The 21160-nt window shown below is 44.5% G+C and overlaps 2 protein-coding genes across 5 annotated transcripts in view; one reads left to right on the plus strand and one right to left on the minus strand.

The window, feature by feature from the left end:
- Window positions 1-21160, minus strand: part of SPCS2 (signal peptidase complex subunit 2) — a 166884-nt gene that overhangs the window by 82965 nt on the left and 62759 nt on the right. The window lies entirely within an intron of this gene.
- The window catches only part of XRRA1 (X-ray radiation resistance associated 1), a 624270-nt gene that overhangs the window by 16429 nt on the left and 586681 nt on the right, over window positions 1-21160 (plus strand). The window contains exon 1 of one of the 4 annotated variants that reach the window (XM_069640153.1): window positions 6156-6220. The exons of the other annotated variants lie outside the window; for them this stretch is intronic. The gene's annotated coding sequence lies outside the window, so the exon portion shown is untranslated. Of the gene's footprint in view, window positions 1-6155; window positions 6221-21160 lie in introns of those variants that run through there. 4 annotated transcript variants of the gene reach the window in all.

Consider the following 21160-nt stretch of genomic DNA (forward strand, 5'->3'; position numbering starts at 1 on the left):
GTTTTTACCTAGACTCCATCTTGAATATGCGCAAACAGGTCAGTGTAACAGTCTCGGCAACAGCATACACCTGCAAGCTTATCCATGCCTGTAAACCCTTTTCCCCATAAAAAGCTGCACCACCTTGGCTAGAGCTCTAGTATTATCTAAAATTGACTACTGTAATGCACTATAGCTAGGTGCCAATAAACACATAATTAAGAAACTCCAGATCCTGCAGAACAATGCACTCAAAACTGCCCTGTGCCTACCTCGTAGACAACCCATCTCTGCAACTAGATGTAACAACTGGCTTTCCATCAAGAAAAAAATCCAACTTAAAACAGCATCTCTAACCTATAAATGCCTCAATAACTCAGCCCCTCAATATCTTACTGATAAATTCACAAGATACCACTGTGCCCGACCCACTAGATCATCCAACTTAGGCTGCTTACAAGTGCCCAGGTACAAACTGAAAAAAGCAGGCGGCAGTAGCTTCCCAGTTCCCTGTAACTCACTACCTACCACATTAAGATCTGACCAGTCCTTCTATAAATTCAGGAAAGATATGAAAAGTTGGCTTATCGCCAATGATGCTCCATACTAGCCCTCCTCAATTTGAACCATGTATAGTTATCAGTTAAATCTAGATTGGCCATAATAACCTATTGTATACTATGACATTGTCTGCCTAATCTGTATATGACCCAGTATGTAAATAATGTTAACTGTATTTTTCCATTGTATCAAATTTTAACTGTATTTCTTTAATTGTATCAAATTGTACTCTTCCTGTATTGCCTACTGTATATTTACTGTGTGTAACTATGAAACTGCATATCCTTGTAATGCGCCCAGATACCCTTGGGTTCGGCGCGCACTATAAATAAACAAACAAACTATGGATACTATGTTTAGTCAGATTCCTGTATACATTGATCAATACATTTTCTATACCACCCAAGAAACAAACATGTACAGCCAAGATGCCTCAGACACATACCATAAAGTAGAGAAGGCTAAGATATTAACATCAAAGGCAATAGCCATACCCCCACAGGGATGCCCCAACCCACTAGTTGTGGCTGGACAGTAGAAAGTGGAATAGCCATTCAGCTCAAAGCTCCCCATACACATGGTGTCTTGAAAAAAGAGAATATTGTAATTAGACAGTTCAGGTACCATACACCGGGCCTGCTTTAAATTAGTCATACCACAGACATTCCAACACAACAGCCTAAGATTGCTTATGCTAGGATTGTAAAGGTCTAGAACCCTGAGCTACAAAGGTTTTAATAGCAGCTTCGATCCAAGACCAATCTTGATTTTCCTGTGGTCTCTTGCCTACGCCTAATTCAGACTGCATTGTAGCCAAAACACATGATGCAACACCATCATGAATAAATGCTGATTGCTGGAGAGATTCAGGCAGGGTCAGATATTCTTTAACCCTTTCGTCATTTGGGGATAGGCAAATGTCATAGCCAAATGGGTGGAATGTGGCTCTCTGTTCCCATACTAGGTTAGAGACTATGTTCGAATTTTGTTTGGAGACCATCCGATTGTTGCCATTGGTAGACAGAGAAATGGAGTCAATATCCCCAGAGTCAAGTGATCTGAGCGAGGGAATTTCTGTAAATGCATCTAAAACTCCAGTCCTGTTCAGACTCTTTGAGCCATATTTACTTTGATCGCCCTTCCACCCGATAAGCCTAGAAGATACATAATCCACCTTATCAAGGAAGATCCTAATCGGCTATTTCCTGAATTGTTATTGAGATAACACATTCCTTTAATACTAACACTAAGGCATGGTAACTCCTTTTGAGGCAGCCAGGCTTATTCGGAGTAGAACACAACTTTGATAGCATTTGGTGAAATCCTCACCTCGGCATACCATAACAGATATGAGACTAAACAGATTGTGAACTCTATTGAGACAGGCAATTGCTATTAGCAGTGTTTGTGTTTTTAAACTCTTAGGAACAGTCAAGCTTTTCCCAACGATAATACAGTGGCAAACTCATTTTGAAATTGTTTGCAACACAACATAAGATTATGAGCTCATCTGAAACGGTCAATCTCATCCGTGAATAGACACATCCCCAAGAGGTCAAGCTTCAGAGTATTGACCTCTCAAAACTCTAATCATACCTTCAGCCAATAGTGCTACTTGTAAATGGTTATACACCAGAGTGACAAAGACGAGATCAGACCATGTTAATATGGACAAGGATGAGAATGTCAAGTACTTTTGGTGATAGACACTTACAACCAGATCCCTAAAAATCTAATTTTTCTCACCAGAAAAATTAACGATACATGGTCAAGATACCGTTCCTACAATGAAGTAGTCTTCCTCCCTTGTTCGTGAATCCCATGATATCCAATGACTACATTAGAATGTACGCTGTGGGCACAAACCCTTTATTCCATCATGTGAAATCATGTCACTCATTCTTTGATGGCATAACAGGACTAGGTCCCTTGTCTATCTGTAGTGCAACCATATCCATATTGACTATTACTTCTTGTTAATAATATCTCTATTTGTTCTTATTACTATACTGCTCCAAGTCTGGAACACCCTGGTTCCATTACAAAGATATTCACCAGATGGTCCCTACCATGTAGAGTTGGTCTAGTCGACAATTCAACTACGAACGCTTCAATTTTTAATGAACTTCAATGCATGCAATCAGTAAGTTAGGCGTAGGACCTCCAGCACTGAATGCAACCATAGTCACTATCCAATCTTTATTATAACGCTTGTTACTTCATATCTCACCAACACACCATGCCACCAGGTGGCATAAGATCTGTGCATTACGTCATCTTTAGTATTACAGGCGTAAACAGACATCTTGGTACGCTTATCTGGGTATTAGTAGCATTTTCGGGACTATCCGAATAATGATTTCTTAAAAATAATACCCAAGTTCACCCATGACGCTAAATGGTTAATTCACTACCACATCCTGCCAGTATGCGGCAAACGATCTTCACCTTATTCTATCGTTAGCAGAAGAGATTGTAACACGTGCATTTTGATGGGTGTGTCTAATAGACATCCAAGCACACCCCGGCTGGGTATTAATAGCGATACTGCCACTGTATCAATAAAGGCTTCTTTATAAAAAAACACCAATGTTTACATATGACGTCATACGCGTCTGAGCGTAATGACGTGATGACTCCACTCTGCTTTTAAACAGTGGCCATTTAGAATAACTAATAAGATGCTGTTCGCAGCCGCCTTACTGCTTGTAGAATCTTTGGACTTGTATGAACACTTTGTCTTGTAAGTATTAGATTGCTCATATATTTCGGTTTCTTAACTTGGATACTTTGTTTTACCTCCAGCTCTAACATTAGGCTGATAGGGGTACTTCTATTATTCTCCATCAGAGATGCACAGATCGCACACACAGTATTTAATCAAGCTCTGATGCCCAAAGCAACCTACTTACCAAGTGACACTCATTGCAGCATGAAGCTTCCCTTTATAATGCTTTATCTTTATAAGTAGCCTTTCTTCTATTCCCTGTTATGAAAGTACCCTAGTCATCTGTACTTTTGTTGGTAATTAGTCAAATCTTTCTTTGACAGTAAGTACCTGTTTCACAGCGACAAGAGAGGCGCTTGCTGTTACTAGTACCATACTGATCAATATAGCAGCACACCACTAACAAGGACATTTGATGGTAACGTTTTTAGACAAACCTTTTTTGCATTTATTGCAACATAGCTTTTATTTTTTTCTATACATATTATGCATTGCATCTGCAGATAAGCAGACTGTATGGTGAATTCCTCACAAGAAAAACCTACTTGGCCTATTGGAGCATTTTGGACACTACACAAGGTTCAAATGAAATATTTTGGTCATTAACATACTCTTTATTTTAACTTTCAAATGAGATGTTTAGGAATCGGTATACCAAACCATTTGAGTTTTTGAATTGATTGATTTCAATAAATACAGATAGGAACAAAAGATGTTTGGGACATTAGACCCACTAACAGTATAATACAATGATTATAAGGACGTTGTCTTTATATTCATCTGTTAGACAAGTTAAGCATGTTTATTGGTGTAATAAGAATCATGTTGTAATTGGTTACTCAGGAATTCCTAGATACGTAGCAATTGTTATAATTCAGGAGACATGAGTTTGGTTTTTGAATATATGACAAACCGATGTTGCAAACCCACCTACGAGACTTATATTATCTCTGTTTATATTTCTTTGTAGAAATCTTGTGATTAGAAGCCCTTGATGAAGAGTATCACTCGAAACGCATTTGGAAATATCTACATTAAATATATGAATCAATAGACCATTGAATGTTTATTTGAATATTGTTTTAAGATTGCATTTTGAACCTCACATTATTTTCATATGAGAAAACTAAACTTCATTAGTTTTATTAGTGGCAGGTCTTCTTCCTCAATTGGAACCACGTACCACTAACTATTAACTACTTGCCTTATTTAGGTTATAAGATAGTGTGCAAGGAACGTGAGTTCCCTAATAGGGAACTTCTTGGCTCTCATTATTATTTATACAACCAAGATGCCAGGGTTGTGGTTTTTCTCCCCCGCACCTGAAATACATTTACAGCTTTTTTCCAAGTCCCACGAGAACATTTAAATTTGTGGGAAGTAAACCAACCCACTATATCACTAGTAGGTGTGCATTGTGCCAACTTAGTATGAACAACTCTAAAGGCAGGACACACTGTAGTTTTCTTTTATGCTTTTTTTTTTCTAAGACGTACGACCAGTTAAGAGGATTAGCTTTGGACAGCAAACCATTTTTGTTATTTTTGACTATTGACAAGCAGCACCTTTGTAGTATAGTTTAGGAAGGGTAATTCACTTTTAGCAATCAGGCTAGCAAGGCGTTCTCTTTTAAGTTAAATAAAACCCTTCGATACCACGCCCTCTGGTCTTTGTCCTTCTTCTGGCTTGCCACAACACAAAGGTCCAAGCAACAACGTTGGTAGGTATCCCCTGGTATGTCAAGATTTATTTATTTATTTGTTATAAATTCTTGTAACAACGCGCCACATGCCCATGGGCCTCGGAGCGTGCACGTATAAGACAACAGGATGAACAAACAGCAGATATATCAGTAGAGATGATGCGAAGAGAAGAACCAGGGGCGAAACTCAGAATCCAAATGGAAGACTCAGAATGTATAAACGGCCTAATCAGGCGGCAGATTGAAGAGTAGCGTCTTTAGCTCCTTTTAAAACTTAGCTGTTGTCTCGGCTGCTCTAAGGTTCAGAGGCAACAGGTTCCAGAAATTGGGGCCTTGCACACTGAAACTGCGCCCACCGGCATTCACCAACCTAAATCTGGGTTTGACCAGTTTAAGGTGGTGTTGGGATCTGAGAGAGCCGGAGGCAGCATAAGGTTGAAGGCACACTGTAAGATACTGGGGTGCTGTGTTCATCACAAATTTGTGTGTGGGGGTTAAGATTTTATACCTAATTCTAAATTTAACAGGCAACCAATGTTAGCCCCGCCTTGCCGTGGTAACATGGGCTTGCCTAGCAAGACCCGAGACTGCCCACACTGCACCGTTCTGCGTAACCTGAAGAGCAGCTATGATGGAATGTGTGCAGCCACTGAGCAGGCTGCTACAATAGTCCAGTCGCGTGTTAATGAGGACTGAGGCCAGGGTGGCTAAGTTCCCATGAGAGAGAAAAGGACAAATATTACACAGGAGCTTAGTAATCAACCCACAAGAAGATGTGATGAGGGCCACTTGATCAGACATGGACAATTCAGCGTCCAGGACCACCCCTAGGGTTTTTACCTTCTACGCCACCGGAATCAACGTGCCCAGAAGTGAATTTTTTTTTTAAATTCTCTGCAGGGAGTAACCGCGCACCACAGGTAACCGGGGTAGGTTCTGAAAAAACTTCACCTACTTTTACCTTAGAGTTCCTGAATGGAGGAAAATCTGTATCTGGAGACAAATAAAAAAAATATATATATACATTAATCATATACATCCCAACTGCAGGTGCTAATATGGCAAACTATCCCTGGAAAAAAAGGATGAACCTTTAGAACGTTGCCCGCGGTGTACGTCAGAATGGAATGCTAGTTATGCACTTTACGCTGATTACGTTTCATTCTTTCATCCACGATAGGTCTTGTGACTGGCCCACACTGATAGTTTTTGATGATAGGAATCCCAATAGACTCCTCTCCTGAAGAAAGGTATGTACTTATGACAAAGAACTGAAACATGTCGAGACTTCACGACTCTAGATAACATCAGAGCCTGAAAACTGAACAAAGATTACAAATATTGCATAGTAATACACAGTGATTGTACCACTGACGTTGTACTTACCTGTTCTAATTGTTGTTTTCACTTTATTGCTACTGTTGTGGTATTGTTTTCGTATTTCACACTGTGGGTTACTGTTCTTTTATATTGTACACACCACACTATTGTGTTTGATTGTGATTATACTGTCACATCTCTTTGGATTTAATACTTGTTTTAATCTTGATCTATTTATTAAACTTAAGTGTTTTTACTGAGACGTTCCAGTAGGCCAGCCGATTTTTGCATTTATTAGCATGTTTTGCATTTGACCTGTCCATCCCTGTTCTATTTCCCCAAATTTTTGGACTACATTAGAAGGGGCAGCCTCTTTAAGGTCAGCCACCAACATATCGGTGGGCTGGGGGGGGACAAGTATCCTTTACCCGTTGGATGTTAGTTTGGTGTGAGATGACATTATTAGAAAAAAACATTATGAATAGACTGGCACCATTCCTTGTCTTTCACTGGCGCAGAGGGGGTTGGGGGTTTATTCTTAAACTCGGGCAGATTAGAAAACAGTTCCTTCGAACATGACTTTGCATTCTGAATCGTGTGGTTATAAATATCAGACTTACAGCCTCATCACGAGTTGGGCGGTATCCCAGCGTATTTCCCATCAAGCGCTATTTGCGCTAACGCCACAATGTCTTGGGGGAAACAACGCCGGATCATGAGTCGCTGTGCACGTGCACACGGCCATGGCGTTAATGCAAATAGCGCCCGGTGGAAAAAGTGGCCATGAACCCGTAAATCCAGCGCACATTGCGCTACCGCCGAACCTTGGCGTTAGTAGCGTGCGCTATTAGCGCCGCCAGAAACGCATCACCGCCAGAACGGGAAATAAAGTGGCAGCCATCTTGGAAATCACAATCCGCCGAAATCACAGCCCCTGTAAGCATCCACTCCTCTAAAGCTTGGAAAATGTCACAGGAACGTACTAGGGGCAAGTCAGCACTGGACAGGGTGCGAAAACCCAAGTTCACAGATCAGGAGCTTGCCATACTTGTTGAGGCGGTTTTGGGACTTCAAGAAGAGCTGCATGGCCATCAGCAGCAAAAGACAAGTGGACATGGGCGAGCACAGATCTGGAGACAAGTGAGCCAGAAGGTGTCAGCGGTGGGATGTGGGCCCAGGATGGGGAGGATTGCCACAAGCGGCTGAATGATTTGCAGGTCCGTGTCCATGGTCTCCTGGCCCAGCACAGGAGCGAGAGCTTGAGGACTGGAGAGGGCCAGCACCCGAGTTAACACCTTGGAAGGAGCAGATGACCACCTTGATAGAATGTTTGGAATGCTCTTCCTTTAGAGATGAGAAGTATTGAATCACTTGAGATTTAAAAAAAAAAAAAAAGACTGAAGACCTACCTTTTTTAATTAATCTATTTTTAACCTACTATTGACACTTCTTTTAGTCTGACTTCCCGCCTCTGGCTTTTTGTCTGTTTACTGTCATGTTTTGTCTTGTAGCGCCCTCACGCCCTCGGGTCTATGGCTGTGCTATATAAATAATGTAAAGACATGGGCACAATTGAGGGAGTCGGTGGAGTGGAGGCAGGCACCGGTACCCAGGAGGCTGCAGCTGAGTAAATTCCCCCCCCTGAAAACTGTATAATTCTGTTTGCAATGTGTGTGACGCACTGCAGCCACCCATTAGTGCCCCCTTGTACCACCGTACCCTAGCACCCCCTGGTAGCATAGGTACCTAAAAGGTATCAACCTAAGCCCCAAGGGAAAGGCATCCAATGTCCAAGGTTCTGGACATTGTAAAACTTGCATCTTAAATCTGACATCATGCCCTTGAAACCCAACCAGCTGAGAGGAAGGCAGTAACTATCACCCCTGACCAATCCAGCGGTTTAGAGGCGTGCTTAGCTAAGCCTGCCCTACTATATAATTCCATGATGTCACCATTCTCTATAAAAAGGGTGGCTGACAGGACTCTGGACACACACTCTTTTCTGAAGTTCCTGCGCCTGTGTTCCTGATCTTCTACTTCCATCTTGCCAGATTCCAGATATCACTTCAAAGCCAAAGCATAGCTGATTCCAGATTCAGATTCCACTGCAAGGCCAAAGCATTGCTGACCATCCCAGCAAGGCCTCAGTCCAGAAATCCCAATAACCAAAGGGGGAAAAGCTGTGGTATTCTTTTGGGAAGCATCCTGAGACCAGCCTGGTTTTTTACCCACTAACTGTATGCCCGCTGCAACCCTACCATCCAGCTGTCCTGAGTATCCGGTGACCAGACAGGCCGAGCTGTTCTGCTAGGAGAGTCCGGTGCTACCCGGTGACCTGAGCCCTGCAGTCCAGAACCCGGTTGACTGTTCCTAATCCCAAATCTAAGAGCGACTGTGAGTATCCCCCATCCCATAGCACATAGTCTACCCCATCTTGACTTTGTCTTGGTTCCACTCTCTAAGCAACCCTATCCATACCCTGATAACTTGTATAGACTGTTCCAATTCTCTGTGCACCTTGTTCTTGTTTCCTAGTGTTAGCGCAATTCTTTCATTCACCTTTTAATGTAAATTAATTCCCACATAGATCAGAACCCGGCGGGAAAAGGTTCATGTCACGAATCAATCTTTGAACGTCCCGTGGCTTTCTTTAACAATATAGTCTAAATAATTTAGTTTAAGTAAAATTTGCCTTTCATTTTTAAAACCGATTTTTCTCTTTTTCACGCTTTATTTTCCTAAATACGAACCTCATTCTACCTTCCAATTCTCTCTCAATTCACCAGCTATAGCCCTCCTTTCACTTCTATATTGTCCCTGTGCTGTGCATCTCTCACTCTGGCCAAAAACCGCATTCTGATTCAGTGCTTTTCACCCGTTTTTTAAAAAAAAAAAACGTTTTGGCCTTTAAAACTGCAAACTAAAAAAATGCACCTTTTCCATGTGTGAATTCAGCTGCACTGGGTTTTCAATTTCAATCGGTTTTGTGAACTGTATGCTTTTGTGATACCTTAACTTATGGTTGATAGTAATATAACACCCCTAATTCGGTGATAAAACATATGCATATCATTATCTCAGCACACATATAATTAATTATTTATCAAAATCCGAGTGTTTTTAGACCTTCGCAAAGGGTTTAAAATCCTGCTGCTTCTTTCTATCCACTCAGAATTCGACTATTTGGGGGTTGAGGGTACATTGCAGGGGGAAACCTTACCTTGGGGGGCTATCTATCCTAGTTCAAAAAGTTTTCCTATTCACTTGTGCTTTGGATATGTTCTACTAGAAGGTTAACCAAGTGCATTGCTTCCATTCCCATTGCCATTATCACCCCATTGGTGATTGCTGCCCAATATTAAAACTTGTGTGATTTTTGTGAATTTTACAAATTAAATAAATATTGTATTTTCACCAACCGGCCTTATTTTATTTATTTTGTTATAAATCAGAATAAAGCTTGTTGAATAAGATCTCCCATATATGTTTCACAGCACAAAACCCCTTCACATTGCTAGATAAGGGCAGGGCCTTATCCAACATACACTTTGAAACAAATATTTTTCTTTATTTGCAAAAGTACATTTAAACATGTGGCGACTGTTCATTTTCCTTGCAAATTCAATTACTTTCTTCCCTCTGAATTCCCACATTGTTTTGGAGACATAGTTAGTTTCTTGTATGCAGCAATGGGTTAAAACACAGATGCACTGAAATTGACAAAGGCCCAGAGAGCCAGGGCCTCTTTGAGCATTGATCTTTGATATTTTGTAGCCCAAAAGTAAAGCGTTCCCGTGTAGCAGAAGTAAAGCTTTGTTTGATCTCTTCAGAGCTGAACAGCCTGTCATTCAGGGATACTGTTCTTGTCTGCTGAAGCACAAAGTGAACGTGGATGGGCATGGCAGAGTCTCATTAATAAAAGTATTGTGATGAAGAACAGAGGAAAAAGAGCATCAGAGCGGCATCATTTTTAAATGTAAATATTTTCCTTTTTTGATTGGGAACTTTGGGCTTGCAGCAAAGCAGCGCTGCTTTTTCACTCCCCTTCTTTTGTACATGTACGAACACACTAACAGGCTTTCTCAGTGTGCCCCCTTGTTCCATCCTGCCCAATATGTGCTTGGCAAGATGGTGCAGCCATCTTTTTGTAGTTACAAAACACAGTTTTGCCGTGAGGCAGTGGTGCTCAAAGGAGCCAGTGCAGCCATCTTGCTGTTTCTGCTGAAGTGCAGCTTGGTTATGGAAGAGAGTACAACTGAGTGGGTTAAATATATCCCACACCCTCCTCTGTAGAACGTTCCACCAATCACACCATAGGGACTGACTAATATGCAATGGGCAAGCATGATAGAAAATGTGCCCTAACCCACTGTAAGGCATGAAATGCATGATACAAATGTAAGCGGCCCCCCACTCATGCAACACCCTATGTACCGCACAGGCATGCAGCGATCATCGCAGGGCAATGATGATGGGGAAGAAGCATCCACATGCAGCCGCATGTCCCAACGCGCATCATCCAGCACCACCACCCCCCGCAAAGGGACCGGCATGAGAAGGCAAGACGCACGCACATCCCATGTCACCCTACCGGAGCCCACTCAGACCGGTGCAACGTCCACAAGGCCACAGGGCGTCGGCGCCTCAAACACCGGGAGCCACCACGGGCATTCAGGATGTGGAGGGAACCACCAGTGGGTCTAACTCGGATGAGGGCCACACATCCACTGCAGTACTGCACACTGCACTGGTGTCCTCACCCAGCCACAGTGCCACTCATGAGATGGGCACTCCCGAAGGGAGCCCAGAGCATTTGCCAGTGGAAGCACACACTGTCCATGTACCTGCGCGTGTATGTCATGCCCGCACACCCATGCCTGATGTGGACACACCTTCTTATGGTTCACCTGAAGGCAGCCCCGCCAACCGCAGCAGCCATGTCCCCCCCAACAGCTCCCCTGCCACCCTGCGCAGACCTAGTCCACTCAACAGCACACCTGACGGACCCATCGTCACGGGACCTGCTGTAATGGGGCGGCTGGATGTGATGGAGGCTCGACAGCTGAGAATTGAGGCCATATCAGTTGTGCACAACCACCACATCAAGGCAATAAGCTGTGCCATACGCAATGCTGCCAAGACCATGGCACGTGATAATCGACCATCCTAGATGGACATAGCACAGTTGTGCCGAGCCCTGGGCACATGGACCCACTTGCACTGTTTTGGGGAGTTCTGAAGGGGGATTGTGTGCTGGGGTGTTCTGAGGGGGAGGGGGATTGTGTGCTGGGGTGTTCTGAGGGGGGAGGTGAGCTTGTGTGCTGGGGAGTTCACAGGGGGAGGGGGAATTGTGTGCTGGGGAGTTCAGAGGGCAGGAGGGGATTTTTCAACTAATAAAAAATCCTGTTCATTATGCATACAAAGCATAGACATGATTGTGTTAAAGTGTTCTTTATTTTACAAGTCATGTGTTACATGTATCCATCCACAGGATCAAAAATAATTGTCAATCAAGGCCTGTCTGTCCAACCTCCCCTCCCTCACCCCATCCCTGTGTGCATGTGCCCCGGCTTCGGGCACGTTTTCATCATCACTCCCATCCCCAGGTGGCTTGCCATCAGCCTCAGGGGGCAGTGCCACATGCCTGCGACAGCAAATGTTGTGCAGCATGGCATAGGTAAGTACGGTTTTGCCAACTTTCTCTGGTGCATACATCAATGCCCCTCCCGTAAGGTCTAGGCACCGGAAGCGTGCCTTCAGCAATCCAAATGCCATTTCCACACAGATGCGTGTACGCCCATGGGCAATGTTATATGCCAGTTCAGCTGGAGTGTGTGGATTACGTACAGGGGTCATGAGCCATGTGTACTGCGGGTATCCAGAATCACCTGCAGGGGAGAGCATGCGGACAGTAGGCCAAGGTTGGTTCAGTGGGTGTACAAGGCTCAGACATCAGTGACATTGGCAGCGGAATCAAGTATGTGTTGAAAAGGTTCATGCTATCTCAGTGCAATGCTGACATACATCCTTCGCCTTCCGGGACATGCATGGGCTGAGTTTTACATGCAGCAGTGTATCAATTAATAAGTTTATTTGTGTCACACTCATGTAGTACACGGACGCTATTTGTCATATAGCTACTTTCATTGTGGTGTGTGCTGTGCAGCATTCAATCAATGGACTACTTACTGCATGCACCACCGCTATGTCTAAATGCCACAGTACTCTGTCCCTTATTTCTGGATGAGGGTACCCTTATATCTGCATGTTCAGGTGACATATTGTTAGGCCATGTGTTGTGGCATTCGCTATGGCTGGTGTTGCGTTTGCTACTTGGCACAATCATGTACATTTAGCCAGGCATATGATTGGCCAATCAGGGGTCACTATCTCAGGGATGGTCACTGTCATGACTCCAACTACTCGTGTATAGTGGTTTTGTGGATATGCATACATTAGGACTCCATTGGTATGACTGTCTGGCGGCCAGGGTGGGATATCTCTTCTGGGTCAGGGTGAGGAGCACCACTGCGACACACACAAGATGCTTTGTGGTAGTTGAGCTTACGTATGTGACTGTGCTTTCACAAGTGTGTGCCATTCACACTGGGTGTGTTCTGCTGTTTGGAACGTTTGCAAGTGTTCTTGTGCGAGGCATATGCATGGAAATGGTGCTGTGCTAGTGCTGTCTGTGTCTCCTGCTGGCATGCAGGAGCTCCTGTGTGTATGCCCCCCCAAACAGGTGTAATTTGGCATGCATTTCAGACCAGATTTTGTGCTTGCCCAACATCCATGTGTTTTGGCCTCTGTGCTTCTCCATTTAGACTTGCAGGGTACTGTTGCGCAGGACCATGGAGTCGTGGGTGGATTCTGGGTAGCGGGCGGAGCAGTGGGTGAAGGTTAGGTTGGGGCTACACATCGTCTGCACGTTCATGGAATGGTAACTCTTACGGTTCCTGTAGGCTGCCTCATGTTCCTGGGGTGCTACTAGTGCTTCATGTGTGCAGCTGAAGTACGTCTAGGGCTGCTATGACGTTCGGGACCTGGGCAATGGCATGGAACTGTGCCTTGAGCTGGTTGACCTGGGCCTGTGTGGCTGGCAATGCAATGTGCTCATTGACATGGAGCAGCAGTGCATCCAGCACCTGTCCCAGCACAGCACTGAAGGTGGACTGGGCCATACCATGCATCATGGCAACGGTGTGTTGGAAGCTGACCGTCCCGAGGTACTGTAGAATGGACGCAAGCTTCACAAGTGGAGGCACAGCAGTGCTGATGGCTATACGGCTGCCTATGTCAGCCTGGATTGTGTACAGCAACTGGGTGATGGTTGCCCTGTCCAGCCTGTACTTGGTCACCAGCTGCCTATCAGTCCGGGCCCAGGGTGTTGGCCTGACCCTGGGGATGGATGGATGGCTGGCTGCCTTGCCGGTCTCCTCCTTCTCCTCCTCCTCCTCCTCCTCATCCCCACTACCCCTTGTGCCCGCAGGGCCCTGGGCTGGTTGGCGGGCCTCTGTAGCTCCAGGCGCAGCAGGTACATGTCCACATCAAGGCTCCCGGCTCCAAATGGCAACATGGTGTTGGGAAGGGTGTATTGTGCATGGGTGGGTCTTTTGTAGGCCTCTGCTGTGCATTGTTTTCACTTGGGCTCTTATTGCTGTCTCCTCCCTGCTCCTGATGGTCAAATGGTGTTTGGAAGGGTGTGTTGTGCATGGGTGGGTCTTTTGTAGGCCTCTGGTGTGCATTGTTTTCACCTGGGCCCTTATTGCTGTCTCCTCCCTGCTCCTGATGGTCAAATGGTGTTTGGAAGGGTGTGTTGTGCATGGGTGGGTCTTTTGTAGGCCTCTGGTGTGCATTGTTTTCACCTGGGCCCTTATTGTTTCATGTGTTCTTTTACCTCCAGCATTTGGCCAGGGGTATTTTTGACAGTTTTACTGATGGTTTTCTGGCGCTAAGAGCGACAACGCCAGACTTGTGGTGGGTCTGTAATCGCGCGATGGATCTTTCTGCCGGCAGCGTTCTGCTGTATGTTTTTTCTTCCTCATAACAAGAATGTCCTAATTGAACCAGGATTTCTGGATGGTTTCCATTTTTATATGACAAATCTTAAGTGGCGTCCGTGAGAGACTTGGTAATGTGTAATGCTAAGTCATCAGCACACTAGTCCTCTGACAAGCCCAGTTCTCTGACAATTAGGGAGCAAAGTTTTCAGGCATCAGTAGTTTCACGTTCCGCATGCAAATGTCCAATCTGGGATTTGTGTTAAGTCTGGCGGGTGAGGCCGGGTGAATAACACCAAAGGTGAGCAACGAGTGATCCGACAAGATGCAGGGCGTGATTGACAGGTTGGACAAAGAAAGCTGATGAACTAACAAGCGGTTCAGAATGTGGCCTGCACTATGGGTGGGAGAGTCAACGAGTTGTAAAAAAACATCCGAAGGAGCATCAAACCAATGGTTGAAATCACCCATAACAAGTACAGGAGATTTCAACTTTGGAACTGCATTTAGGAGGTTGATAAACTGCTCTTCAAATAGAGGCAGAACCCTCAGAGGTCTATAAAGGACAATTATCGTGAGGGAGGAGTTTTCAGTCAACTTCAATTTGACCACTAAACATTTACACTCCGCTGGGGATTCATGTGTCAATGTATGGAACTGCAGAGATATTTTTAGAAATAAAGCAACTACCCCAACCCCAAACACCCCCACCCCAACCCTCCCTGCCAACAACTCGGTCTGCTCTAAGGAGAGAGTAACCCAATGGAATGGCAACAAAGGCTTCTGAGTGCGTGGCTTGATCCAGCCAAGACTCCGTCAGCACAAGAATATCTAGGCGGGAGACTTCCAACAGGTCCATAATCTCTGTCTCATGTTAGTGCAGAGAGCGGATGTTTATAAGACCTGCGCACAAAACGGAGGGAATGTTACTGGTATCCACTGCCGCCACCCGTGCACCAGTTAATGATGAGGGCAATGTAACAGTAGCTCCTGCCTGGAAGAAGTCACACAGTTCGAATATGTGGGTATTGTGGATAACACAGCAGGGGAGGCAGCTACAGGTAACCGACAAGCAGCCAGAGTCACCACAGGGACTTCACTCTCAACACAGAGAGAAAGAGACTCCACAGGGGCTGATGGTCGAATGTCGGGTACGACAAAATCCTCGTTATACTTAGCCGCCAGCCTCCTTTGTCTATTACGCCGAATAGAAATGATAAAATCTGTACGTGTAGGTGAAATATTGGGAATAGACCTCTATAATTGCTATCAACAACGGCTGGTACTTACCATGTGAGGGAAGAGCAGCAACGGCTTATGCCCCCCTCCACGCACTGGCAACAAACAGGAACTAACTGAGCCGTTCGTGCCTGAGGACTAAATAAATGCGCGGGCGGGCACTACAATACTGCCGGGAAATGAAGTACTGGCGGGAGAGAGTGTGTGCAGAAATTAAATACTCACCAGATACTTGCACCATATGTAAGGCTAAATCATCCTATGGCCAAGGACGTCCATGTATATCTTTGTCACCTTATGCCCTAGTAGTCCCCTTGTTTGCCAGGTAATTTGAGCATATGCCCTGTGCTCCCATCATGCAGATGTATTCACCCTCCCCTCCAGACATTCACCCACATCTACCCTCTTAACAATCATACATGGTGTGCCTTGGTGCTGCTGTCTTTTTTCTCTTTCTCTTTTTTTCTCTTTCTCTCTTTCTCTTTCTCTCTCTTTTTTCTTTCTCTCGGTCTGTCTTTGTCACTCTCTGTGTCTTTCTCCATCTGTCTGTCTCTCTCTGGCTGCCTCTCACAACAACACACTCACACCCAAGCATGCACTCTGTTAGAAGGGATTTTCAGAATCTACACTGGTGCATGGTTCCGAGAGACCATCCTAGCAGATAGGCAAGGGTCTTTCACGCTTGGCATGGCCAAACTCTCTTTAGATAGTGTAGGCTAAGCAGTAAGGACTAGACGTGGAAGATCAGGTCTTTGGTATTTAGGTACATTGAACAAGACTTGTAGTTTATCAAGGAATAGAGGTTCACACAGAATTATAAAAATATACTATTTATGGACAGTTATCTACATATATATGTACATAATGGGAAGCCCCAAAGTGAGGACTACACAACACTTTGTTATGCAACACTTTACAATTATGCACAGTTATAAGCAATGCCAAACTTATTTTAAGTAAAGCGGAGGAAAGTCAATGCACACGTAAATACATGGATACAGATTCAGGAAGTAACAAAACCCCCCTTATACTTCCCTTGGCCAAAGCCAGCCGGTAAATTCTGAAATGTTAAAAACGCACTTTTGTAGCAAAAGTTTTACAAAGGAAAGAGGTTGGTGGGGAATCACTTCTAATTCCTACACATAGGAAGGTCTCCAGGTAGGAATTCCCTACTGGACTCCGCAGCCCATGGTCAACTAAAGGTAGTGTTAGATATTGGTCAAACATCCATTAGATCCCAGTGGGTCGATGGGGCACCAAGACACTTGACCCCTAAACCCTGATTAACAAACCTTCCATCTCAAGGTAAGTAGGAATTGCTGTGGGCAAATACACGTTTGGCCCAGCTGTGGGAGGTCCACGGGATGCAGATGCAATAGCTGAAGGCGATGTCTGGTTTGAGTCTGATTATCAGTGGTTCTGATCTCCTGAAGTAGACTCTGTTGCAGAGGATTACTAGCTGGACAAGACAGACGACCAAAGGTGATGACTGATACTTCTGCAATTAAGAATGAACCCCAGGACACTGGGACATGGAGTGTTGGTGAAGTAGCCCATGTCGGGGTCAGGGCCAGACAGGCTTGGATCTTGGCGGCAGTGAAACACAGTCTCCAGACAGGCCCCTCTTCACAGTTGAGAGCTAATGATGCTGTTGACAAAGTACATGGGCCACAAGTCTCACGTTTCTAGGTTAGGTGGTGTCTGGTGGAGTGTTGATGTCACTACGATAAATGGTCAGCCCACAGGGACACTTCTGAAATCCTCTGATGGCACAGCAGCAGTGCAGGACACAAGACTGGGTAGACCCACTAGATTATAGGAGGAAGGGACTTATGAAGGTATTCACTGATCACTGAAGAGGGTCCAGAGGTTCCTCCATCGCTGGCTTTTGCAATTCTGGTTCCCTCTGCAGCAGTCCTTGGGCTTTTCTCGATGGTATCTGCTTTCTTTGGAATCTTGGTTCCAGTGGACTACTTGCAGAATGGCTCCAGACCCTCTTCCACCCTAAACCACAATTGGGCAGGATGCACACTATTCAAACAGGTAGTGGCTGTCCAGCCATGGACACGCAGCTGTATCACATCTTCCCAGAAACAGACATCCCGTGGGTGAGATATGGACTAGGAATAGACAATCCCAATCCCAGTTTGAGTAACACAAAGTGCTGATTGGTAATCTAGGACTGTATTTGGGGAAATTACATTACCGTGTATGGGGTGTATGGCCTCAGAGGGCAAGAAGATGGCCAAAAAGCAAGATGGTAAAAGGAGATGACTTAAGACCACGTATAGCAGCCATTTTGACTCTATGGTACACAAAATGGCATTATCACTGTAAGAAAATGGCGTACAGCAGTGCACTGGACAATAAACATGTAAAGCACTGTCCACTGCCACCTGCAGGCCCTGTGCACACTTAAAAGGAAACACATATATTGCTAGACAAAAACAAAAATGGACATAGTGTCCATGTAACACTCCACTGAAGATGGCTTGGGTTATAAAGTGAAAACACAGGAAAGGGTAAATGGGAGAAAAACTGTTATTTTGGGTGCACGGACAGCTTTAGGGACCAGTGCCTCCGAGTTGAGCATGTGCACGAGGTTCATCCCCACTCACTCCAAAGCAGCCAAGAAACAAAGACATTGGGCCTCATTACGAGTCCGGCGGTAACCGAGGCGGTAAAACCGCCTGGTTACAGCCGGACTCGTATTACCATTCCGCCTCCGTGACTCCCGGAAATACCAGGGCATTACGACCCTGGTGTCCCAGGAATTCCGGAGGTGGAATTCGGTAAATCCCCATTCCCATTGAGTCCCACAGGACTCAATGGGAATGGGGGAAGTGTAAACACCGGCACCATCTCGTGATGGTGCTGTTGTTTCCACGTCCGCCTGGAACATGACCTCCCGCCTGCAGGAGTCGGGATTGGACGGTCCAGAATTAAGTGGCGGCGGGTTTACCGCCACTGTTATTTCCGGACCGCCCGACCTGTAATGAGGCCCATTGACAGATATTCTGGGTGTTCTTTTGAACTCAATGAAGGGAAAGTTGAAAAAATGAAACATTCTGTTGTCTGTACAAACCAGTAAATCAAGCGTTTCGAGCTAGAAAAGTCCTCTTTTTTAGGGGGCTGTGTGGCAGAGGACCAAATGCAAAAGTGTATAAACAGGAATGCCACTGAATACAGCTACCCGCCTACACACATGCTAGGTGTGACTAGTTGCACCAAGTGTTAACAATTCATGTTGGTCTATAGATCCAAACAGGAAAAAAGGATAGAGATAAACATATTTTAATTAGTACATAAGGAAACTCGACATGTTAAAAAACAACAATGCATTTCGTTTACACAAAACATAAAAACATATTCTGAGAATCAGCGTTTTTCCTAACCGGGATGACAACAACTGCAAACATCATTTTTAAACAGTGTTGTGAGGTTAGTAGTGTGATATTGACAATTCATATATCCTCAATTGTTATTATTATTTGTCCTTGACTCTGTCGACACAGAGAAATGTGTTTCTGGGTACCAGCGGATGTTATTGGAAAAGAAACACTCTCTAGCTGACGTTAGACTTCTATGAGACGTGTGCTGAACCCAGGACAATACATTGTGAGGCCACAGGATAAATGTCAGGGGCACAGTGATTATGCTAAAAACCAAAACACAAAAAAGCGTGTTAGTGGCACCTTAAAAGCTGGGTGAAAATCTCTATAGGTATGCACGTGCAACTATTAGCACTAACCTTGCAATTGCTTTGTAGCTGTGTGAGGCATCGGATTTGGTGACCATGTAGACCAAATTCGATATTGGTAACTGTGGGAACTCACATTTAGGATGACTAAAATGAAGAAATCTATTTTAGCTGTTAGTTGAACAACATTTTTTATATTTTATTTGTTGAATTATGTGCGAAAAGCTGCACAATCCCCAAGTGAGCAGCTTAGTGCATTGAATTTTGATTCTTTGAGGGCTATCCGTTTATTTTGGTGATAGTCCTACGGTTCGGGGATTAAAAAGGGCCTGTACATTGGCGTGCAGAGTTTGACAAACGTGCTGGTAACGATTATTACCTTCATGCACAGGCGGGAGTGTGCCTGTTCGTTGATGTCGATCGACACAATGTTGGCCAGAATGGTACAGCTAATGCGGAGTACGCCGTGTGGCTGTTTCTTTAAAGAGAAGTGAAAAAAGCCGGTAAATGACTTGAAGCGCTATTTGAAGCCTGGTGAAAGCGCGTTGTTCTGTCCGCTTACCTATTAAGAAACCGGAGTTCAATGCCGGAGGATTGCAGACTGTTACAGTGCCGAGCGCTGAATGAAACACTGGGAGAAGCAGATTGGGTGAAGATATGTTTAGATGCCCGAAAACTAGACCGTAAGTGTGCTGCCAGAATGGATCGCAGTAGATGCCATCTTGGATGGAAAAATGGTGGATAACAATACTGCGAAATGTAGTAGATCTCGGTGAAAGATACATTATGTTGTTTGTCACAATGTTGCTAGCAACCACAGATGGATGTTTGTGAGTGAAAATAAATTATTGTGATTCTTAATGGTAGCCACGGCGCAAGGAACTGAAGTAGTTCCAGTGCAAATTGAAATAATTATCATGCACGCGAGAACCTCTGCGTGGATGGACTGCATGATTTATTTTTAGCGGACTGGACAATGTAGTGGATGTTGGAATTGTCACACTGCCACAAAATGATCACATGTGTGGTTAAGGGCAACTAGTGTAGGTGGCACCTGTAACCAGACAAAAAAAGATGGATCATTTGTGAAGATACAGACTCCATTCTATCCCGATGTTTAAGCCAGCTTGGACTGTGTTCAATTTGTAAATCCATTTTTGCTCAAGCCGTCTCAATTTTCGGTCTCCGTCTCCCCCATGGGGGTGTGGTGGTACTGTTTGAAGTACAACCCACTGGATGTCTTTGATAGTATGTTTGGCTTCGACAAAGTGAGCCATTAATGGTTTTTCAGGCACTGCGTTTTTTTACACATGAACGGTGTTCGCAGATCCTTTGTTTTATAGGTCTCTTTGTTTTGCCAATGTATATAAGCCCACAGGGGCACGTGATAGCATAAATGGCCCACAGTGTGTTGCAATTTGTGAACTTCTTGAGATACCAGGTGAAACCATTTAGATTGACAGATTTTAGGTTGTCAGTTAGTTCACATACCGAGCAATTGCCACATTTAAAGTGCCCAGTTACGGGCGGTAAATGCCATAGTGTTGTTTGTGATGGAATCAGAGGCGTCTTTGCAACCTTGTATGTGTGTACTAGTTTGTCACGTAAATTGGGCATACGTTTGAAGGCAAAACGTGGTTTCTGTACAACAAAATCCTCAGTTTGTATTAGAGACCAATTCTTTAAGATGCACTGACGCAGGTCGTTGCTGATTGGCGAGAAAGTAGACACGCAAGTGATGTCATCTTGTGCCATATCTTGTTTTTCTAAACAACGAGATCTATCGGTGTTCCGTGCCCTTTTCATAGATCGTCTAATGATATGTGGAGGGTATCCTCGTTCTTTTAGTCTGAGACAAATTTTGACTGTGGCTGTCAGTCTTCTTTTGTCGAGCAGTTGCGCCTAATTCGTAGGGATTGGCCAAAAGGGAG

This window comes from Ambystoma mexicanum, chromosome 7q (assembly GCF_040938575.1).
Source record: "Ambystoma mexicanum isolate Mex_15411 chromosome 7q, UKY_AmexF1_1, whole genome shotgun sequence".
NCBI lineage: Eukaryota > Metazoa > Chordata > Amphibia > Caudata > Ambystomatidae > Ambystoma > Ambystoma mexicanum.